General features: G+C 38.0%; 1 protein-coding gene across 3 annotated transcripts in view; it reads right to left on the minus strand.

Moving 5' to 3' along the window:
* The window catches only part of ST6GAL2 (ST6 beta-galactoside alpha-2,6-sialyltransferase 2), a 75,585-nt gene extending 55,828 nt beyond the window's left edge, over positions 1–19,757 (minus strand). For 2 of the 3 annotated variants that reach the window (XM_039327742.1, XM_039327741.1), the window contains exon 1: positions 18,718–19,757. The gene's annotated coding sequence lies outside the window, so the exon portion shown is untranslated. Of the gene's footprint in view, positions 1–18,241; positions 18,276–18,717 lie in introns of those variants that run through there. The other variant, XM_039327743.1, reaches the window with a different exon arrangement.
* Between the last annotated feature and the right edge of the window lie 5,636 nt (positions 19,758–25,393).

Here is a 25,393-nt window from a genome sequence, read left to right on the forward strand (position 1 = left end):
TTTCTATTCTTGGTTTAAATGCTATGTAGCTATTTGAAGCATACAACTGTGTTGAGTCTGGGAACAGACCAGTATTCCTATTTAAAATTCAGTCTTTATTTCTTACAATGTGCTATGTTAGTAGTTCAGGCAAACTTCCTCATGCTGAAATATTTTTTACCCAATCTGACTTTCTAGGAGAGCCTCTAATTACTGCACAGTTCAAAGAGGCATCAATGCAGACAGCAATATGTTTTTGCATCCATCTTAATTTTGTTGTTTGGCTGTCCCAGCAAAAGTGTTAGTTATTGCTTTCATTATGAACCAGTAAATACTTATTTGATATCATAGAAACTCAGGTTGTTGTGCATTTTTAAGCTACTGTAAAAGAAAAAACAAAAGCAAGGAAAAATGAATCAGCAGTAAATCAGATTCTTCAGCTACAGACTGGGATAGCAGATGCTTTGGGCTTGTTCAGACTTCAAAAGAAGCATCCACATTTATATCTACTCAATTTATCCACCATAGTGGCTATCTCTTTTAAATGAAGAATCTCAACTTCCCCAGCAAAATCATTACTGACACTGTGGAATTATTTATTACATTTCTTAATTTTGCAAATGCTGTTTACTGGCATGAAATCATGAAAATATACATCAAAGACTGAAGCAATTTGTGAAGGTCAGAATCACTCCAAGTTGGTGAAAAATGGCTAATTAGGAATGATAAACAAGAAAATTGGATGAGAACTGAGACTGAATTAAGATATAGCAAACTGAATTCAGAAAAAGAATATCATTTTCATCTGCAGCTAGAAAAAGACTGGAGTACAATGTCATAGTTAATTGGGGAGGAGCAAACCTTTCAACTGTTTGCAAAATCACTTTGGATGGGATGGTTCTATAGTTATTTCATTCTAGTCACAAAAGTCAACCTGTTGCACAACTCAATGAGTGAAATGAAAACTATATGTAGAACATATATAGGACAGGTCCTTCAGGATATTATAGATTTGATTTGCCTGCAAGGTTTTTTTTTTTAATGCCAATAATACTACCTGCCACCTGGGATTTTTGAAATGAGGAGAAAAAGATTGACCTAATAAAGGAAGAAGCTATAGCAGCAGGGTCATGAAATGTCATCTTAATAACTAACAACTATCAGTGGAAAACAGTATTGTGACAAATACAATACGTTCATGCAATCTCCATCTACACAAAGCCAATTTTGGAGCAAATGTATGCTAAAAGCAACAATTTAAGAAAATGGAAAGAAGCAAACAACAAAAGTAGAAACCACAATTCTTCCACAGAAAACAACATAAGCAGAACAAGAAATGTCCATGAATCATTCATTTTAAATCAATGGTCTAAGTACACCATCTTCCTAAGTTGAAGCTTATCTTCGTGTACCTTCTACAAATTCTATTAATTGATATGATGTTTGCTCAACAAGCTTATAATTTTGTTCCAATTCATGTAGCTAAATTGCATGAATCAGACAATAGTAGCAATCTGTGGGAACAGGGAAGTGTTTAGGAAAGGAAAGGAACTATATTGGCCTTCTTACTGCTGCTTGAATTACTACACTGAAATGTAATACACAAGACGGGTATTGGATAACAGACAATAGACTTATTAGATGGAGGCACTGACTGCTTCTTAGGGACTGCTCAACTTTACAGCTTGGGAGTTCCAGTCTCAGTATGTTTGCTTGGAATAAATTGTGTGCAAACTCATATTCTAATATTTATTTTAAGTTGTGTTTTACCTGTTAAGAGTTATGGCTTATTTTAAATGTGCTTTGGGTTTTTTAAAGCAATAGAGAGAGCTAGGATATCCAATCCCAGAATAGCAATATACTTCTATCTTGCATGGAAGGGCAGACAACTCCTGTTTAATCTGTGATCATTTCATCTCCATATCAGTTATTACTGCTGTTTTCTATGAAGCGTTATGGTAGAGAGGATAAACCATTTTATATATTTATATAAGCAAACAGATAGTGTATAAAAATGATGGTGAAGATGATGGTGAACATGATGATGAGGGAGCAGAGGAAGGAAAACAATAATCATTCCAGAAGCATTTTGTTTGAAGAGAGTTAAGGGTTAATGTGATTTTGTTCATTGTATAATTAGTAAACTTAAATAGATTATGTTTAATATGTTTGTATAATCCTGTACTTTGCTCTGAGAAATCAGGAAGGGGGGTGGGAGGAGGGGGGTGGGGGGTGGATGGGTCAAAGTTTAAGTAGTTCAGATAAAGTAGAAATAGTTTTACCGTATATAATATTAATGTTTCAATTTGGAGAGAGGAATTGCTCTGGCATTTCCCCTGGACCGCATCCGGAGAGAGAAGGTAGAAGAAGGTGAGAAGTAAGTAGGGAGGTTGAGGAGAGGTGGAGAGTGAGGAAGAGGAAGAAGAGGGAAAGAGGCAAGTTGGTTGGGGGTGGATGCGGTTTGGGGGAAATGGGTGGACAATACCGAAAGTGGTGTGTATCAATTTGTTTTATTTTTTATCTGAAGTATTTTTAAGATTGTAATGTATTGTAAAATTGAAAATAAAAACTTAAAAAAAAAAAGAAACAGGTGGCAGTTGCGACTAGGAAAGTCTTTGTACAATTGGTAACACCACTTCTCCGTGAACTATGTTGGTTGCTGGTCTGCAATTCAAGATGTTGGTAATCACATTTAAAGCCCTTCATGGCATTGGTCCAGGTTACTTGAGGGACTGTTTCACCCTACTGGCCTGTACTACTCATGCTGGCAGAGGAGGTGTACTGCAGGTCAGCCTGATTATTCAAGCTGGTGGGGTCCAGGAAGAGGGAGTTCTCTGCTGTTGCTCCTGCGCACTGGAACATCTTGTCCCCGATGTGAGGTCTTATCTTTTCATATGGACCTAAAGAGTTGGCTGTGCCAATTGGGTTGGGGCTCCAGTGGGAGAACAGCACAATGGAGGTGATTAATAACAGATCCCACCTCCCCCCCACTCTGTCTCCATGTGTGCCCAATAATTTTAACTAACTAACTAACTAACTAACTAAAAATAAATAAATAAATTCATCCAATACAGGAAAATTACCCATTTGCCTCTCTTGGGTTGTTATAGTGTATTCAGAAAGTATTCAGACCCTCTTTACTTTTGTCAATTTTGTTATGCTGCAGCCTGATTCTACAGTTGTTGGAATTCATTTTTTTCTGATTAATCTACACTCAGTATCCCATAATGACAAAGTGAAAACAGAATTTTAAAAATATCGATAAATTTATTAAAAAGGAAAAAACCCTCAATTCTGTCTGAACTTTGATTTTCATATTTTTGTTAACTTTTGTTTATTAATCTTAAAACTCGCTAAAGCACCAACCTCATTAATATTTCAATTCTCTTTAAAGGATCTTCCGGAACCAACCCCAACTCATCTGCAAAAGACCTTCACTTGTAAGTTTTTTTTTCCTCCCACAAGTCTCTCATGTTATCTATATCTCTATTCAATATTTCCTGAACCAAAATAAATAAGAGACGGGTAGCATCACTGTCTTCTCCCTTTTGGTATCTCACAGAGTTTTGTTAGATCTCCATTAACAATTTTTGTGCTTTCTGTGAAGTATAGATCAATCTTATCCATTTTATGAAGTTCTTTACAAAATTCTTATATTTCAGAACCTTAAACAAGGAAGTTGAGTTCAAATTGTCAATAGCCCTTTCTGCATCTAAGAACATCAATTCAGCTTGTTTTCATTATTATTTAATTTAATAATTATTTTATGTTAATTTAAACATTTTATCATTTAATGTAATAATTATTTTATTAAATAATTCAATATTATACTTGCCTGAACTCTTTGCACAAGAACACATTTTGAAACAAGCCTACCTTAAAGGAATTTTTATTTTTATCTATTGCAATAGTGGATTTAAAAATGGCTTTTTATGCTCTTTTTTGTTTTAATATGCCATTAATAACTATTCTCTCATTTTTTATTTGCAGCTTTGAGTGCCATCTGTTGGCAAAAAGGAGGATATAAGTTCAGAAATATCTAACAGGTTTGTATAAGAAATGTTTCACTTTGATGAAGGAATAAATGAGGCATCTCCTGAAGCTGCTTCATGAAGCAGTGTGGATTCCTCACTTTTAACTATTTTTAAAAAAATATATTTTATTGATTTTTTAATATAAACATCCTGATATTTGGTAAACAGTGTGTCTGGGTTGTCTGGGTTTATTTTTACAAAGTAATCACTATCAATTAATTTCTATATTCCAAAATCCACATTATAACTTTGCTTGATTTTCTCTTCTTCCAGTCTTCTGGTTCGAAGAAATGTAGTAGATGGTCCAGGCCCAAGGGTTTGTTTTCTTGGATAGGAGCCTTGTAGGAGGACTCCCAATGGAGGTTTCTGTGCTGTTTTTGGGTTGTTTTGTACACAGCAGAGATAGGCTGCAGTGACCTGGTTGGCGATGGCATACATGCCTTTGGCCAGCATGTATCGGGTTGCAAAATAATCGGCAAGCACTTTTGCTCTCCAATGGGTGTCTTTGTGTAACTAGGTCAGCAAAACTCTTAGGGGAATCTTAGGCACCACCAACCTTGGTCCTAACCTCCACCACCCACCCCCAGTTCTTGAGCCCATTTCTCTTTCTCTTTAGTATAGGTTGGTTTGGGCAGGGATGTTTCTGATTGAAAGGAGGTCAGGGGGCAGACACATGCAGAGGCCTGTTGAGAGGCCTCTTTCGCTGCCTTGTCTGCCACCCAATTTTTCTTTGCCACCAAGGTGTCTTTGTTTGACTGACCCCTTATGTGCATGACTGCAACCTGTTGAGGGATGTGTACAGCGTCCAGTAATTGTAATTTGGGGTTCATGTTTGATTTCCCTCTCTTGGGCAGTTAGCATACCCCTTTCTTTCCAAATAGCCCAACGCACATGTAAGACTCTAAATGCATATCTACTGTCTATGTAAATATTAAGCCTCTTTCCTTTTGTCAACTGGAAAGCTCTTGTTAGGGCTGTGATTTCAGCCAGTTTTGCAGAAGTACTTGGAGGAAGGGGCCCTGATTCAATAACCTCCCAGGGCATGACTACTGAATAACCAGACTTGCGGACACCATTCTGGACAAAGCTGATACCATCAGTGAACCACTCACAATCTGCATTTTCTAGTGGTTCATCTGACAAATTAGATCGGCTTGCACAGACCGAATCAATGACTGCCACACAATCATGTTGTATTTCTGAGTCCACCCATGGCAGTAGGGTGGCTGGGTTTAAGATATTACATACTTTTAAGGTTACTGCCAGTGCATCTAACAAGATGGTCTGGTATTTAGCCTGTCTACCACCCATCATCCAAAATGCTCCCTTTACTTCCATGACTTCCTTGACCCCATGCGGGATCTTTCCTTCACTGTCAGCTCTTGGCCAAGAGTCAACTTCTGGGCTTCTTCTACCGCCCTTAAACAAACTGGCCACCCCAAGGCCACTGTGTCAATCTGCTTACTGAAGAAAGCCACTGGTCTGTTCCAAGAACCCAATTTTTGGGTTAGGATCCCAGCAGCATTTCCTTTCACTCATGGACAGACAATATGAAGGGCTTAGATGGGTACAGCAGCCCCAGGGCAGGAGCTCGTATGAGTTCCTCTTAATCACATCAAAAGCATTCTGACACTCCCGCGTCCATTCAAACACCTTCTGGTCATGCCCCTTGATGCCTCATAAAGAGGTTTGGTCATGAGGTCAAAATTAGGGACCCAAATTCTACAGAAGCCAGCCATCCCCAGGAATCCTCTCATCTGCCATCTGTTTTCAGGTGGTTTCAGCCTACAGACTGCTTCTTTCCTGGGGGCCAATACAGTTTGTTGCCTTTTAGAGACACAATAACCCAGATATTTCACCTCCTTCTGAGCAATCTGCACCTTGCCAGCAGACATGCAGTAGCCACAAGTCGCTAACCAATTTAAGAAGTCCACTGTCCCCTTTACACATTGTTCTCTTGTGTTTGCCCCTAACAATAAATCATCCACATATTGCAACAAGGAATACTCTGTCACCCACTCAGGTCTATAGAAATCAGCCACCAAACACTGTCCAAAAATGGTTGGACTTTTTTTCAATCCCTATGGCAGTCAGGTCCAGGTATATTGAGAGGTGACCCTCATTTCAGTGTTTCTCCATTCACAAGCGAAAATGGGCTGGGACTCTTCAGCCAGAGGAATGCAAAAGAAAGCATCTTTTAAGTGTAGTACCGTAAACCAAGCATCCTGTTGGCTCAACAGGGTGTAGGGGTTTTGGACAGCTGCATGTAGGGTCATGGTATTGTGGTTGACCCATCTTAAATTGTGTTATGAATCTGAAGGACCCATCGGCCTTCTTGACCAGTAGGACAGGAGTGTTCCAAGGTAAGGAAATGAATCTAATTAATTCCCACTGGAGAAACTTCTTTACCACTGCCTCTAGTCCTAATCTTGCCTCTCTCTTTATGTCACATTGTCTAATGTTTGCAATTTGGCTTCCTGGTTTTAAAGGGATTGACACTGGTTGTGTAAACACTGCCTTTCCCGGCTCCACATCTGCCCCGACCCAGGGTTTCATAGCCTGCCTGATTTCACTTCTGACAAAGCCACCAGTCTCCATGAAACTTCAGGTGGCATTTTCATTAGGATTTTTCCCATTCTTGAAAGTTACGGTTGCCTGGAGTTTGATCAACAAATCTCGCCCCAATAAGGGAATGGGACAGTCTGCCATATAGAGGAACTGGTGAGTCAGAAGAGTCTTGCCAACTTTATATTCCAGAGGCTGGAGGAAGGGAGCCGCCACTGTGGTTCCCGATGCCCCCATTACTATGAGGTTGTCACTAGTTGGTTTAGTTATCATCTTATTTTCAACTGATCTACTTGCACCTGTATCAAGCAACATTTTGCAACATTTTCCCCTATTTGAACTTCCACCAAGGGTTCGGGAGTTGGGGAGGCAGTTTCTCCCCTCCCCTGGCCCCATCAGTCTTCTTCATCTATCACCGGTAAGATCATTGGACACTCATTTTTCCAATGGCCTTCCTTTCTACAACAAAAGCATTGGTTAGACCCTGGATAGGGGTGCCCTCAGTTTCCTCCTTTGTCTCTGCCTGGGCCTGGAATTCTTCCTACTGACCCCTATAACCCTCTTCACCAACCTCTTCCGCGAGACCCTCTACCTTTCCTCTTTTCCAGTCTAAGAGCTTCAGAAAGGAATATGGCATTTCTTCTTGCCTTCTGTGCTTCCTTCTTTTCTTCTTGGGCCTGATTAATATAAACTTTGTATGCCAAAGTTTATATTAATAAACTTATAAAGTTCAGAAATTTCCTTCCCAGGGCCCCCCTCAGTCTTCTGTAACTTAGTCCTAATGTCATCAGCTGTCTGCCCAATAAAAATTATGTTTACCATCCTCTGATTTTCCTCAGCCTCTGGATCTAAGTCAGTGTATTACCTAAAGGTTTGATAAATGCATTCTAGGAATTACCCTGGATTTTCATCCCTCTTTTGTTGGATTTGGTAGACTTTCCCCAAGTTCTTAATCTTTGGGACCCCGTTTGAGTCCTAACAAAAACAAGGTCCGATAATTATGTAACTGAATGAACTTAGTTCCCAATTTGGTTCCTTCACAGGGCACATCCAGTCTACATAAGGTGCATGATCCTTCTCTCGGGTCTTGTCCATAGTTCCCCTCACCATCCTCCTCTCCTCTGGTGTTAACAAAGTTTCCATCAGACTTTGTATGTCTGCCCAAGTAGACTGTGAGTACAGAAGATGGATGCAAAAAGGGCATGCATCTGGTCTGGACTCTCTATAACTAGGAGTTTAATTTACAGATCAGCTGTTGAGAATGGGTTATAGACCAATATCTTTATGGTTCCCCCTCACCACTCCCCAATACAGTTTCCCTTAGGGGCATTTGGAGTTCTGGCTTAACTGCTCCCTTGAACTGAGTGTGTGGTCCGATTGATATTGGGGGAGCCGAACTTGCCTCTTCAGGCACCTCTTTGGTCTCCTTCTTCCTGGTCCCACCTACTGGGGCTGCTTGTCCTTCTTGACCGATATCTGACTCTTCCTTTTGCCTCCCTGGTCTCCCTACCTCTTCAGCCCCAGCCACTTCATGCCAAGGATATAAAGGGGGGTAGGGTTTCCTGGGGGCCATCCATCCTCCGGATTTTCCATCAGCATTGTTAAAGGGGCACTAGGTTTCTTGGTTGTCCCCTGTTTCTTTTCACTCATTAGCAACACCCTACATCCACACACTTCTAGCAATATAGGACTGTTGGCTAGTTTGGTAAATAAGTCCAGGAATTGCACTTTGGTATGTCTTTCTCCTTTCTCCAATACTGTCCTTAATTTGCTGATCAGATGACCATCTACTGACCCTTCTGGGGGCCAGAAGTCACCTGGCCGTGATAATTTTTCATGAAGCCACATTGACATACAATATCTGCACAGGGCAATCTTCGTGCCTAATTCCTGGAAATTTATCAAAATACATCCTACGGGACTGTTCATGACTGCTGAGGCCCTCCTTTTACTGTTTTCCCTTTAGATTTGGTTTTTGAGACTTTATCCTTTTGGGCCTTGCCTCCTGGAATTTTATTACCCATCCTTGGACTATTTTTCCTGGGAGTGTTCTATTCTCTCCGCCTGGGACTCTGCAACTTTAAACCTTTGGGGGCATCCCCCAACTAGTCTCACCTTGTCCTGCAGATGGCCAACCGCCTGCCATGCAACCTGAGGGAGCCTGCTTTATTCCAATATTTGCCTCTGCGATAATGCAAGAAGGGGAGTCAAGAGTCCACACCTTGATTTTTCTGGGCTTCATCCTTTAGGGTCCCACACTGTCCAAGGACTTATTCCAGGGCCAATCCAAAGGCATGCAGCTTATGGTCACATACTCTTTCTCTTTCTCTGCGCCAGGACGGCACACATGCCTTGTCCAGAGGCTCTTGCTATTTAATCTCTTTGGTCACAACTCATATGAGTTCATGAGAAGTTAAGGGTGGCTGCCTCTAAGAGATGCACAGCTGAGGTACCTGGCTGGATATTATTATTAGGAATCATCCATTCCTCTCTCAACCACCTACTTATGTGACTTGGAGGCCTTCCCTTTGGATCTGTCCCTGGACAGTGGTGGATCCAAGCAACTGCCCGTATTCTCCACCAAAACTGTTGTCCTCAAAACTGGGCCTTAGCTCGCTGTCGAAGCCAGTTGACCACCAAACACAAGGTGTGAAACAAAAACATAGTTTTATTTTGGTACCAAGATATAAGGGCCCTGGCCTTGATTACAGTTTTACAGCACTTTTTACAGTCAAAGGTGAATCACATATACTCCTTTGTCCTCCCCCCCATAATACATTCATAACATATATTGATTGTTTATCAGGATTGCAGCCCCCTAAAGCTTTCTGGCTTGCTATGCAAAATAGATAAATGTCATGCCACCTGTTGCCCATCTCAGGTCATGTGTTTCTTGCAAAGTTTCTAGTTTCCTGTTCCAGCTATGTGGTTTTGGGTTTTCTTGTGAGCTATTCATATACCCAACATCCTGGCTAAGTGGTTTCTGACAGGTAAGTCTGTCTCGCTTCATTGCCCCTTCAGTCCCCTCTTCCCACCGCAGCCCCCCTCGCAATGCTATCAAGTACAGTAGTGGCCAAACTTGTGGAAACCCTTTGGGAAAAGGGTATTTTTGAGGTTTGATGGCTAATACACCACTTTTTTTGGGGAGTAGTATCATAAAATTATATATCAATGGAAATATAATTTAATCAAGAATGTAATGCAACAAAGTTGTTCAATTATATGTACTGTATTCTATGAAAAGTTATAGCCAAATAACCAGAAAAAAGAAGCACAACTTGCTTAGGTTGATATCAGGTAGCTTTCCTTCATCTGATTGTAGCCAATGAGCATGAGTGTTTAGAGAGCCAATCAGGTGTCATCTTGTTTTGGCAATGAGCCAATCAGATCATAGTTGGATTCAGTTATTGATGTCATGTACTGAAGCTGAGAGGAGGACATTTGTCAGTGTGTTATGTGATCGCTATCAAGTTGGTTGGGTTTTTTTTTTTGCGTTCTTTCATTTAGTGAGCTTGTAAAACGTAATAAAATTAAAGTAATGGTGCAAAGAGTTGACTGGTCACCCAGAAAGCGATGTAAAATAGTATTATTAAGTGAACAAGGCTACAGTTATAAAGAAATTAGAAAAAAAATTGGTGGAAACTTAAGCAAAGGTGGCATTTGTACTGTACACTTTTCCCAAAAGGTTTCCACAATTTTGGCCACTACTATATGTCAACTGTTAGCAAGCTTGTATTGCAAATCCCCTAGTAAGCAGAAAGAAATAAAAGTTGTTTAATTGTTTAAGAGTAAATGTTTCTCTGAGAATTCATCTTCCTCACATTCATGTTCATCACACCCACACCTGGGTCATATGATCCTTCTTCTGATCCCCATGGCCTCATCTGTACATATATTCTTTCATCTGATCCTTCACATGCCAATTGACTGAAAGGAAAGGGAAAAAATTGGAATGGAGTTTAAAATCAGGAGGGGTTTTGTTGGAAGCTTGAATAGACAAATTAGACTCATTGGCCAGATATTTCCTACCTGCCTTAGAGGCTGGTTTTTACATCTATTAATAGTAAAATACCAAGATTGTGATAGAGTAAAACAATCTATGAATATATACAAATTGCACCTACTGCAACTCTTTTAGTGGAAGCTTTACATTAGGAGGCATGGGTGCAGATTCTACTTTTTTTCCAAGCAAAAACTTGTGGGAAAATTCACTCAATGAAGATCCTTAATGGAGTTTAGTGGAGATTGTGTCAGTGAGTGGAGTCTAAATATAACTAAGTGAAACATTAGAGGATGGGGATTAAATGCAGTTATACCAATTGCTTGGGGAGGGCAAAAATCTATTAATTTCACAGCTTTGGAGGTGATCACTATTTACTTATAAATAAATATTTAACACAGAAAACTAAGACTGATTTTTTTGGGGCACATGGTAACCTGACTATTATTTCTTATAGGCTGAGTTGAGACATTAAGTCAATGTTGGTATAAGCACAAGATTGTTGCATTACTCATTCTGGACCATATAAAAATAATATAAAAAAGAGATGGAATAATAAGACTGATTTTAAAAATATGTAAATAATTGAGATGAGATAAAAACATAACTAATTATTTCCAAAACATCTTCTGACTTAAAATAAATATTCTAGTAAAGTTTAACAAGAAATTTACGTATTTTCTAAGTTTCTGGTGAATCCTTGAATATAAAATATTTAATCCAACTTTTGAAACTGAATTTCATGTTATCATTTTTCACAAACCTCAACAATGTAATTGCATGCAGCAAAAATATAAAAATTAACTATGTTCCTTATAACTAGATGCAATCCAGCTTATTGGTTCATGCAACATGGCATAGAACTCAAATCTTTAAACTGAATCCTTTAAAGTGAATCCTATTTTAAAGTAAGCCCTGTGTTTATTAATTTTGTTTGGCAGAACAATTTTTACTATAAAATATTTAGATATATTTAATTATATCCAATAAATAAGTATTCTACTGATTAATATTCACATTGTAGGGAATGAAAACACTGATTTTAAGTAGGAAATGAACACATTTATTTTAGGCAAACATTAAGATTCTTATTGGATAATAAAAGTTTACCATGCAAACTTGTCAAAAATGCTGTTTACAAGATCATTTAAATGATCTTAAAAAATGGAATGCTTATTCTTAATATTTTGCGAAATAAGCACTAGGAATGACTATGTTTCATGTAAATTTCATGTCAATTTTCTCTCCTCTATTTTTCTTCTTTATTTACATCAACAATTTTTTTATTTCTATTTACTTTTTATTATACCAACTACAAAAATAAATCCTATTATTAATAAGTTATTAATAGCAATGCCATCTGTTTGCCTATTTTCTGGGTCAAAGAAATTGTGAGAGAGGTTTTTTTTAGAACTCAACTATAAGAATTAATACCATCATTACTGGCTGAAATATAGATCTTTATTCTGTGCATATTTAATTGTTCTACATCAACAAAGCTTAAACTTCGAGAGGGGAGAAAACCAAACCGTGGGGGGGGGAGCTTTGACAGATAATGTAATACTCTTCTTTAAATCTATAAAGAAAATATATATCTTATTTAGTATGAATCATACACATATTTCTAATGTTTTGTTTTAAAAGTACAATTTTACAATAGCATGGATATTTGTTAGTTCTGGTTTCAGTTCAGTTTCCTTAATTATCTTGCTTTTTAATTTGGACTAGGCAAGACAAGAGACATGTCCAGATAAGAACTGCCTTTATTTCTAGGGTTAGAAAATATAAATCAAGTTCACAGATGTTTTTGATTATCCTACAGTCTATCTGCAAATAACCTAAATACATCTCCTGGGCCATAGTGAGACAGAACCTCTGTCCTAAATAACACTGATTTCATTTAATCCATTACCATCAATATTCATGGTTGAATGTATCTCCTTCATTTTTTGTTTTGCCACTGTGCAGTAGTAAAATCCAGATACAGTACTGCCTGTGGAAAGTGACACAAATTACAAATATAGCAAAATGTTAATTATAGACAGACCTTAGAGATGAACTTCTACTACAGAAACAAAGCAAGAAATCTTTCCCATGTTATCAAACAGCATTGCCAATTTATACCATGGGTGAAAATGTCATCTAAAATCTATATAGTAGACAGTATTTAAGCAGGTATGTTGCATCACTGTGCCTGCAGAACAGTCATATCTTCTAAATCACAATGTGCCAGTAAACACCTTTTAAAGCTGGAATCCATAATGCTACATATTGACTTCACAGCAGGCATAGCAATAAATCTTGACATTCAGCGCTTTATGTCAGTGAACACTGACATAAAATGGCCAGATATGCTGTTTTATTGACTATAGGAAACAATTCATACATGTGCAAAAGATCAGCCTTACTACAAAACATGAAATTCAGCCTCTTACCACTTTTTTGAGTAAAATGCTGCTATTTTTTGGCCCTGACATTAACAGTTCTGTGTACCTGGGAATTACTGTTCCTATTGATCATCAGGTTAGCCCTGTCACTTATCAAACATAGTGTATTGAAGCACTATACGCTCTTTTTATAGTATCTTTATTCTTCCCCCAACATTTATGACTGCATTACTTTAATAAAGAAATAATACAAATAAACATTCTTAAAAATGATATAATTCCAAAATAATAACTATCCTCATAATGAAAAATAAGTAGAAGAAAAGCATAACTAAGAAAAACTCACTGTGTATTTAACAGCCTTATGGCCTCCAGATCATCAGGCTAGAAAACAACTGATAAGACTAAAATTTTCAGAGTTCTCAGCCAGAACAGATTGAGGAAAGCTGTCTCTTCTTCACAAAATACGTAGTTTGTCTGCTCCATATTGATTTATTCTAACTGTTGAGTCATAAATGAAGGCAAAAATAATCAGTAAAAAATGTGGTATTGGGGAAATATTTTCTAAACTAGTTAAGAAAAACTTCCAGCACTAATCAGAAAAAATTGTAATGTTTTAAACTTCATTTTAAGTGTATTCTCACATATACTTATCTATTATAAACATAGCATGATTATTACCTATGTTTTGAAATAAAATAGTGACCAAAAAAATCCCACCAGGTCAAGGATGGCTGTAACGGAACTGGACAAGCTTTTTCTGATAAAAGGTTATGTTTGGCCTGTAGATGGCATGTTCAGCAGTCACATATAAAAATGTGAAAGTAAAAGAGAAAAATTAAAACATATTTAAATGCAAATTGAATGTAAGCCAAATTAATTAAGATGACTCCCCCCCCCAAATATTTAAGGATTTCCCCATTTTGTCACATTGCAAATTTCACTTCAATGGTAACTTCTGAAATTCCTAGGGCTGCATCCATGGTTTGAGAGCTAATGGATTTTGTTTTGTTCCCTCTGCCAATAGTTGTGACAAAAAGCTATCACAATAACTAACAACTATCCCAGCACATCCAGAAGCAGTCTAGTAACTAAAATGTTATTTTATATTAAAAAATGTTGAATTTTAGACATTTTTCAGACGTTCTCTTAGCTTCATTAGTACAAGAAAGTAAAACTAGTATTAACCCTAGGAAGAGTATTTGTGCAGGTACCTTGAGAAAACTGAAATAATTAGAATAGTCAAGTACCAGCCAAAAATGGGATGGATTTATTTATTGTAATCACATTCTTCTTCTGTTACTATGTCCAGTTTAATTTCATTAACATATATGCCAAACACACACCCCTCTGCCAAGTAGCTTATTATTCTTTCAATTACAGGTTAATGCTATTTGTCTGCGGAATCAATCAACTACAATTACATATCTGTTGCTTTTCATATGTACCTTATAAACCTGACATAGATTGCTACAAGTTTAGCTACTTTGATAAATTGACGTCTAATTTAGACTACTACTCTTCCAAATATTTACAACCCACACATAAATGAACAGGTGCCCAAATTCAAGCTCATGCACTATAATAAATGACACAATGAGCATAATATTTCATAATATAACAAAGGAATGTATCACTAAGGATATGCTTTGTTTAATCCTACCTTAAAAACTGAATACATTACATAAAGTATAAACTGTTATGTATAGTTTATTTATACATGTGAATCAGGTTATAAACTACTGACATATTCCACAGGAAGCAAAAAGGAAAGTTTTCATCTTACGCCGATATTTCAGTATACTTAGCATATGCTAACTGAAAACTAAATATTTATTCTTCAGAATGAAAAAACAGTAAATGCACATTGAGAAGCTCTTAAAATCGGGAAGGTTATGTAAATGTTAAAGCTAAAACTCTAGCTCTCCAGAAAGTGCCTTGTAATATATGTATGCACTGTGTACACTACAAAAGCTATGGAATCATGTATGAATTTAAAGAGATTATGGATATACAATGTTCATATGATGAAAGCATGTTGATAATGCTAAAGTTTCTTTCTTAATACTCAAGGCAGTAAAACTAGATGAACTGGGAAGGATGTATGGTAGTAGCTTTTTCTACAAAATTTATCAAATGTCTAAAGCCACAGAATTTACAGTTACTTCCTTCAAGCATCAAATGAGGATTTAGTATACATATAATTGTTACTCCCACATACATTTACAGTTCAATTTCATAGGACGTTCTTGTCTACGATGACAAAGGTGGTTTTGTCCTTTGAAACAAGTGGACATAATGATGTTGTATACATTCCTCCATTCCCTTCAGCATATATTCTTGGTACATGAAATATGCTAGTAAGTAGAATTTATTGTACAAAGGGCAATCTCCCCTGCAGAAGGAGGAGAAAGCAATCAATAGGATAGCCTTTTATCACTGCAACTATATTATTCCCTTAGAGCTGATATATATCAAACAGACAGCTAAGTGCTTACTCGCCTTTCCTAAATCCTCAAGATACCACCTATGTGTAGAATGGGAGAACATTGTAGGAGATTCTTTGGTAGAACATAATTATGTCTGAGCTACCTTTGCTTCTCTATTAATACACAATGATATAAAGGGAAGCCAGGATAAAGTTATTGTATATTATCCCTTCAAGGCTTTATCTGACACAATAAAGTTGTAATCAGTGTTGTTGGGAGAGACACATTCAGGTGGCTCTCAGACAATTGGTTTGGGTTTACTAATTCAAAGTATTAAAATTTTGGATTAGTTTCTTCCAAAGCATCTTCCCAAGTATTACATCCAACTGAATATGTCTAGATTCAGTAGCTAAGCAGGAGGACCTGGGCCTGGTTGTACTTGGAAATCATTTTAACAGAGTGGAGATTCTTGAAACATGGTTTTTCCCCATTTTATCTAATGACCCAGAGACCTCCAGTTTCTTAGGCATAGAGGGGCAACATCATCTTTATTATTAGTCTACAAATCAACTAATAAAATAATAGATTTTAGAATTTGTGAAGCTATAACAGTGAACTAATATTTGTATCCTGGATAAATACATTAAACAAGGAAGTCAGACTTTCAAAAACAAACTTTGTGCCTTAGTTTCTATTTGTTGTCCATGCAACAACCATTCAAATATTTAAATTGTATATAATTTATATAGCTAATCTTAAAATTAGCTTCTAATTAACAGCAGATTTATAAACCCCATGAGCATATATGTAATAAACTACGAATTATAATCAACCAATTTACTTCTTTAGTGAACCTATTATTTGCTATATTTTATGGCTCTATTTTAACTATATTGCAAGGTAACATGAATGTGTGAGGATTTAGGAAGAAAAGAACAGTGAGATTAACATAAAAATAAGAGTCTTTAAAATGTAACTCTTTGTCCTGTATCTGACTGTTTCAGAATTTCATGGCAATTAGCTAAGTAGAGAGAGAGAAAAAAATAACAGCAGCTGGGCATACTATTATAAACAACCAGAAGGAAGATGAATACAGTTGAACCTATTTAGCGGATCATAAAATTGAGAACTCTTCCTGCCATTTGGTATCCTAAAGGAGTTGATCTGAAAATGTCATTCTCCTTGGATGGCAACAAAGAATATCAAGAGAAACATAACTAAAATGAATATACATTTTAAGAGTGAGGAATAATATATTTCTTAATACCCCAAAAGCAAACATTAATGTTTGACCATTTTACCAATATTCCACAATCAAATATGATGCTACCATTGTCTTAGCTGCACAGATTATAGATTTTTAAGGGGAGAAAAACTCTCTGCAAAATATACCATTTGTAACATGCAATTTTTCTTAAGAATTTTGTTCAAATCTCATTGTACTTTTGTTTGGAAATTCTAAGCAATTTACCTGTTCATTTTCAGTTTTAAATGCTAAATGAATTAATTAAAAAAACTTTAATTTTTAAAGTGAAATATCTCTTTTTTCTTTTAACAGTTAAATGCATTCCTTTAAAAACTGCTGATTTTCTTACACCAGTAAAAAAAGTTATTTGAGAAAGAAAGTCAGATTTATATAAACCTCAAGAACATACCTGAAACGGATAGCATTCATAATGGAATTCTACCTGTGTCTCTTCTGAAGTAAATCCCATTGGCTTACTTACATAAAAGTGTCACTGAATTCAAGAGGCTAGTCATCTATGGGAACATGCCATGAGCATTTGTGTCCAAACAGTTAATTCTACTCTAATACTCTGAGACATAAAAGCTCTTCAATTCACATTTTCCCCTTTTCTCATATATAGTTTCTTGGGCACAAATTGCATACAAAAATCTCTCAAGAATGCTTATAAAATTTGTTCACACACTGCATTAAGCCATGGTTTGCTAAATCATGACTGGTTGTACCACATCACCTATTAAGACATAAACGATATTGATGGATTCATAGAATATCACATTTTTTTTAAAAAAGGTCAAAATCAAACATGATGTGTATTATGGCTGAGCCCAATGTGTGAACTCAATCATTCTGTTCATGAACATGGACTTCTCTGAGATTCAGTGCAAAGTCTAAACCTGAGAAAACAAAGGAAAGGACCAGAAAAGTCCCAGAAAGCTATTTTTAAATATTTCATTTAAATTTTCGGGAAACACCTCTTCCTAAGCAATGTATAAACCCATTCACACTCCTTTGACTTTGACTCACAATAAAATAAAGTAGAATAAAAATAGCTCATGGAAAGTGAAGAACTAGGCAAAAAGATTCAGCAATCACATTCCACCGATTACAAATTCAGATTCAAATTTACTGGTTACAAGAAGTACATAAAAATTAGGGGAGAGGGAAAAGGTAACATTCATAATGAGTCTCCACTCTCTCTTTAGATCGTTATGGGAAAGAACATTTTAAGAGATTCGTCAAGCAACTTTGTCCCTTCGAGTATCTATTTCTTTCCCCCACGGCATTATTTTTCCCTGCCTTTATAGTAACAGTATTCGGGTGGCTACAGATAGACAGAGCCGGCGAGAAACCGCTTTTTCCTGAACCCGAGGGCAAACTATTTCGGATCCCCACGAGCTTCGCAGCTGCCGCCGCCACAGTCTGGTGTCTGTGTGCTCGCACTGGGGGCCCTTCGCTCGCTTTAGTGCTGCTGCCAAACCCAGCCAGTGATACTTGGGGGGGGGGCGGAGGAGAGATAGCATCTCTCGCATTACTACGGGAGAGGGAAGGAGGCGAAACAAAGCTCACTCTTTCACTGAGACCTACAAAGCGCAACCTACCGCGTTCTAGGAATTCTTCGAAACCACCAAACGCTCCCACTCGCAGTTCTCGCGCCTCCCTGCTCTTCGAGGGACCCGGAGTCAGGTCCCTGAGATGCTCGCGCCATCCAGCTCCCACACACGGCGGCGGCAGCAACAACAGTCCCCTCCCCCGGTGCCCGCTGTCAGCTCTCCCCCATTAATTCCCCCGCTTTGGACTGCTCCCGCCTCTTTCTCCCCCCCACCCCACCCCCACGCTAAGCGGCCGCTGACCCCAGCTCCGCTCCTTCCTGGCACATGGCCGTGGAGGTTGCCCGCTGAGCTGAGCCGCGCGCGCGCGCGCGCCGCTCTTCATCGGCAGGGCAAGAGACCTCTCTCGGTTTGGACTCTGGGATTTGTGACTGGTGTGTCTTAACTGGGACTGGGATGACTTCGCCTCGCCCGCGGGATCGCGAAGCAGCAGCTGCCAGCTCCTTTTTCCACACGCCAAGTCTTACCACGAAAAAGAGAGCAGCTGGGGTGTCAGTGTAGCCGCCCGGTTAATGCACAATCGCCCCACCCGGAGAAGGAGGTACTGGAGGCGGTGGCGGCAGTAGAAGAGAAGCAAGCCAGGCGTTAAAGACCCGGGAAGAAAGGCAGCAGCTGCTGGTCGTGCTTCTGCCGGATGGCTGCAGCAAGTACCCGTCGCCGCCGGTGCTGAGAGGCGAGCATGCTAAGGCAACTCGGGCGCTACCGCTGCGGCGGCTTTGCCTGCGTCTCCGAGGCTTCTATGTTGAGAGCGGCGGCGAGGGCTGGAGGAGCCGAGAGATGCGCGCGGCTCCGCGTGGCCCCTCCCTGCTCTTTGGGAGGGCAGGGGCGGAAAAGACAGGCGGGGGCGCTAGCGTCTTTTGCGCCAAAAAAGCGCGTGCGGGAGGGGGAGCACGCCTCATCCTTCAAACTGAGGGGACGGTGGCACGCGGGAGGCTACCCATTGCGCTTGACGCCCGCGCGCGTACACGCATTTTGACCTCTCCTCGCCATCCCCCAAACTAACAGCACTTTTCCTAAGTTTTATGCCAGGTTGACGGGAGGAGTCTGTAATGTATGGGTTTCCTCCCTAACATTTGTGTGTGCTTCAGAATTGTAATAAAATCGACAAAGAATCCATCTCGGTGGCTGTTTGCGCGTTTCGTGTGGACGCTGGACAGGAAGATCTTATGCAAAATAGTACATAGGTGCCAGGAGCAAGTGCATTCCGGCTATTCCTTTTTAACTCCACCCAAGTCAAAGTCTAGATGCTCTTAAAGGCAAAACTGCTAGAATTTAGTTCACGTGTTTAGTTTGCCTTTCTTCTGAAAACAATTCTTAACCATTTGGAATCGGACTCCTTTGAGAGTATGATGAAACCTGTGAAATGTACAGAAACTTCTCAGAGAAATGTATTTAAATGAATAATAAAATCCATATACTGTAGATTGATTTCCTTTGTAATATAATGATGTTCAAATACAGCTGTTAAAATATAACAAATGTGTAACATAGCAATATATTGCTTTATCAATCCATTAAGTCAATATAATGTAAGCTAAATTTCAGTTAGAGGTTAGTGAAAATAAAGTTGCATTTTTTTTTGATGTTCATGTCACCTGTTAAATCTATCCACAGATCTCCATAGGTCTGTGGATCCCAGGTTAAGAACTTCTTTTCTAGGAGTTTAGAATGGCTTACAGAGAATTCTCCCTTTGCTTTAATCCAGAACAGCCCTATGCAGTAAGTTGGTTTAGAGTTACCCAATGCATTTCTATAGCTGATGGACTTAAATATGGATCATCCTAATCCAACTTCTTACCCAGCATCTTAATCTGCTCTGCATATAACTGTAAGCCATAATGGATGGATTCACCCTTTATATTAAGCTAAGAACCATATTATGACTTGTGACATGATGTGTGTGAATTAGCTAACATGTGGCTTTTTGCATGTTCCCTTCCCTGCAGCACAAAGATGTAGTAGTACCTATTGTTATATGGTGTGCTGTCATAATGTTTTGTGTATCACATTCCTCAAACACAGCTGACTTTCAGAAAGCTGAAAGACATCTTTAGCTGTGTGTCAGGCTTCCCTGAGCGGGCAATGCAAAAAAACCCTTCAGCAATAGATTTCCAAGGACACAAGCTCAATAGGCTTATTTTAGGAAAGCTAAAATGCTACTACAAAAGCATTCCAATAACAGCTCTGTATCATCTGTAAAGTTCAAACTTTCAAAGTTTAAATGTTCTCTGCCCTTGCAACCCACTTGAGGGATACCGCAGGCTGAGTATCCCTCTCTTTCAGGTAGGAAGCCCAAATTCCATTTTTCTCTTATTTTGGTAATAGATCTTGCACCAGGTTATTATTTTTTTTGACTATGTGACAACAATTTCTTCCAGTTTTATATAGTGCTGTACCTATACACATTACTAGAACATTTCTGATATGGTTGATGAGGTGGCCAGAGACTGATTATTTGCAGCTCCCATGGACCCTTTAGATGCTAAAGCAGGGCCTCTCTGCTCTGGTCCCTGGCTACTTTTTCCACCACCATTCTACTTTATGTTTCAGAACAGGCTGAAAATTATTTATCAAGTACAAGAATTATATGAAAAAAGATATTATACTGAACATATGAAACAAACCAGATGATGTCTTATTAATTTAAAAGGATATACAAATAAAAAAACCAAGATCTGAATAATAATCTTATATTGGATTTGCAAAAAAGAGTTATTAAACCTTTGAAGAATTTTGGGAGAAGGGATGAAGAAAAAATGAAAAGAAATAAATTTAGAATATTTTAAGAGAGTAAAGATCAACATTGTTAAAAATAAAAGGAAGGAATATAAAGTTGGCTTATTTGAACAAGGTTAATATATATATATCTTTGGTAACACGCAGATCTGGTTGTCAGAGAGGGAAAACAACCCACAGTCTGAACAACAACAATGGCAAACAGTTCACTAGAACTTCCTGTCTAGGCCTTGTGGCACAGCGCCACAGACTAAATCAGGGGTAGTCAACCTTTTTATACCTACCGCCCACTTTTGTATCTCTGTTAGTAGTAAAATTTCCTAACCGCCCACCAATTCCATAGTAATGGTGATTTATAAAGTAGGGAAGTAACTTTACTTTATAAAATTTATAAAGCAGAGTTACAGCAAGTTAAAGCATATAATAATAATTACTTACCAAATACTTTATGTTGGACTTTCGCTAAGTTTGGCAGAATACATCTTTATAAAACAACTTACTGTAGTTAAATCTATCTTTTTATTTATACTTTGCATACATAGAAGCATAAAGTCTGATGAAATTACATTTAATTAATGAAATTATTAATGAGATCCCTGAGGCTGATGCTGCGAAACTAAATATTGGATATCTGGCTCAATTTTTGTAAGGAACAAACGAAGATCTCCTCTTTCGGAAATATTCAGGCGGTTTCTTTCTTTGGTCATAATATGATTAACAGCACCAAAGCCTGATTCCACAAGATATGACGTAGAGAAAGGTATCAATAAACTGAATATCATTTTCCACATATTTGGATATAAGACAGGCATTTTTTACTTTGCCATAGGTTTTCATATCGAATTTATGTTTACTTTCTTCATCATATCTAATTTCTAACAGTTCTTCTTGGCAAGTTGTATCAGCTTCTTCAATATATGCAGTAAAAAGGATTTTTCATCCAGTCATACACCTTCAATTTCAAAATATCTTCGAATTGTTTTTCCATGTCCAATTTAAGTTCATTGAGGTGGCTACTGAATCTTTCAATATCCTCTGGAGTTACATCATATTTTATAGATGATAATTCAAGAAACTAATGAAATTCTCTCTTCAATAGATTATAATGAAATAGTTCAAGTTTGTCAATAAATAATGACACAATACTTTGGCAACCTATAAGAGTTTTATTAGCTCCTTGAAGCTGCAAATTGACATCATGAAATTTCTTGAAAATATTTGCCAAATAAAAGGCATTATTCTTTACGGTTTTTAACTGTTGACACAGATTGGTCTCATTATTACTTTCAAAAAATTGTATGACACTATCATATAATGCTACAAAACGAGCCAAAGATGTACCCTTTGACAGCCACCGAACTTCTGTGTGCAAAAGTAACGTAATAAAATCTTCATTATTGTCCTGGCAAAGCTGTCCAAACATTCTATCATTTTTTTAATTGGATTTGATCTTGTTTATGGCTCGAATTATTATAGTTAATGATGGAGACTTGTACTTAGATGTTTTCCTATAAGATGTTGTCTATGCACCACACAATGAATACATAAAACATTTGGCACTTCTTCCTTCAAATAAGCAACAAATCCACGATAGCGACCTACCATTGATGGTGCTCCATCAGTAGCGCATGCAACAATATTATTCAAAGGAATATTATTTTTTGTAAAGTATGATTTCACAGTATTAAAAATAGATAATCCTCTTGTATCTGTAATGAGATTTATTGCGAATAGCATTTCTTCTCGTAATGTATTGTTTTCATCAAAATAACGTACATATGCCATCAATAAAGCATTATTATCTGCAATGGTAGACTCGTCCAATTGCATGGAAAATGAAGAGTTTTTCAACATTAACTGCCATTTCTTCAATTCATTGCTTTACTGTGCTATTGCTTAGGGGCAACATTTTTAAAATTTCAGGTATATCCTGATGCATTACTGTTGAGATAAATTCTTTTATAGAGGGCATTATTACAGTTTCTCCAATATTATAGCTTTTGCCACTTTTTACAATTAATTGTGAAATGCGATAAGCGGCAATTAATCCATCTTCGTTCGCTGCATGTTGTTTCTTAAATGATGCAACGATTGTTGAATGATTTTGAAATTTTTTATATATTTCCTGAAAATATTCAATGGGCTTGTCCTTATCATTTGGATGCTTTGTAGAAAGATGTTCTCACAGTCGACTTGGCTTCATTGCATCATTGGATAATGTTTTATGACACAATAAACACATTGGATGTTGTTTATTTACAACAGATTCTATGAAACCCATCTTCAGATACTCTGGCAAATAGCCATGAACGTATTTCTTTTTTTGAGACATGGACTCACAATATTTTGTTTGAAGCTGTAAGCACGTGCTCACTCTCACAAATCTAACTGTGTACTGACCAGTGTGACCGCAAACAAAAGAGCCTGCGCCGTGTATCATTGTCTGTTCATGCCTTTCATGCATCGTGGATTGGGTTTGCGGGGGCCCCCGGCTACCAGCTCTGTTTGTCTGTTACAGCTGGGTGGTGTGGGGGAAGATGCACGAGCTATTCTGAAACGAGGCTCTTTTGTTTGTGGTCGCACTATAGCGCCATTTAGTTTCACTTACATAACGTGAACTAAACTTATGCGCGGGCGATACAAATAGTATATTTTCAGAAATTTAAATTGTCACGGGGAATTTTATGAAAACCTAATGAAAATGTTTTTAAATAATGCTATGAATTTTTTTTAAAAAGTCAATTAAATTAAAAAAAAGGAAAGTGTTTCAGTATCGGACAAAACCCCTGCCGCCCACTATGAAAGCTGGAACGCCCAATAGAGGGCGGTAGGGACCAGGTTGATTACCACTGGACTAAATGGAACAGGTGGATCCTAAAATAAATTCCCCCTCGCTGAATTCACAGGTATTGAAAGTATGCAACCTGAACTTCAATGAGTAGTTAGAACAATAATGCAATTGCAATAAGGTGATCACTCATGTGATTATCTTGATGACGCTCAGAGTTGCCCTGAAATAGCGCCAAAATGCTTCCCCCCGGTAAAGGCCTGACACAGCAGGCCAAGGCAACTAATAAAGCAGGCCCAATATTGCTCAGAGGAACACAAGGTCCCTACAAAATGGTGTCTGCGCCTGAAGAGGTGCTCAAAATGGCCACACCTTAAGCACACGTTCAAAATGGCGGCTGCACCTGTTTAGCCCCTCCTAAAAATGGCGACCGCGCCGAGAAACTGGAGGAAAGGAGGCCCCCTGGAAGGGAAAAGACTTTAAGGGATCTCTCAATTTAAAACAAGCCCTCTTTTCCCGTTCCTCAAATGCACTTGTTGTTTAATCGCGCAGCCTCCACTGTGATCTGAATTCACCTGCTTCCAAAGAGAATCTCGTGGCCTCGACAACAGTTGGAAAAGGAAGCCCTCCGGTCTGCCTGAGCACTGAGGATCTCCTATTCGCCACAAGCCAGCTGTTCTGCTGATCCGCACTCCTGCTGATCAGCTCGATCCGGAGCTAAAAGCCCCACTTTAACTCGGCCTGTATCCTGCTCACAGGAGCCTGTTAGGCTCGTTGAAGCCCAAAAGGCCTGAGTAATATTCCAATCAAATAGTCAGCTTAAGTCCAAATTTCAATCAAGAATAAGCCAAATCTATTTAGAGACTTTTGAATAAAATAAAATCCAAATAAAAACCAAATAGTGAATCAATTAACTTAGTCTAACTGAGGAGCCAAAAGAATTGCGTCCTACTGAGCTGAGACTAAGTCAATAACTGGAGGATACTCCCAGAGGGAGGCGTGGCTAAAGTTCTGACTTAGTCTCATCTGAGCAGGAAGGCTGAGATTACCCATTGGTGGATTCTACATTCATCATGCTGGAGAAGAATTTTTTAATAATTGCCATAATTTTTTAATAATTGCCATGTTACGGTCTTTAGCTCTCAGAATTCAACTTTAGTATGACCTAGTTACCACATCCTGCTCCATATCTGTATTTGTACAATTTTTTTTTTATTCTACTCTTGACTTATACATTTTTCTTTTTGTTCCTTTATAACATAAAATAGTCTTTCATGTTTAGGTTCTCATGACCACAGTATCTCAGCAATATTAAAGAAAAATTTATAATGCAAGCTGAATTTTACGAAACTCTAAAGCAAAATGATTCCTTTTTTTGCGAATTCTCTAAATGGGAAGAAATAATTTATGCTACTTTTAAAGAGACATTTTCAGAAAACCTCTAAAAAGGAATTTTATCTATTGATATTCATTAATATGTGCTAAATCTAATTGTGTTGACTGGGGAATGGAAAAGAACTTAAAATCTGACTCTTAAGTTCTGAGCATCAAAAAGCTAGATTTACAACCATTTTGGAGAAACAGACACCATAACAGTTATGTTTCCAAAACTCAGCAAC

The sequence above is a fragment of the Crotalus tigris genome, unplaced genomic scaffold (assembly GCF_016545835.1).
Source record: "Crotalus tigris isolate CLP2741 ecotype Arizona unplaced genomic scaffold, ASM1654583v1 scf7180000024366.1712601, whole genome shotgun sequence".
NCBI lineage: Eukaryota > Metazoa > Chordata > Lepidosauria > Squamata > Viperidae > Crotalus > Crotalus tigris.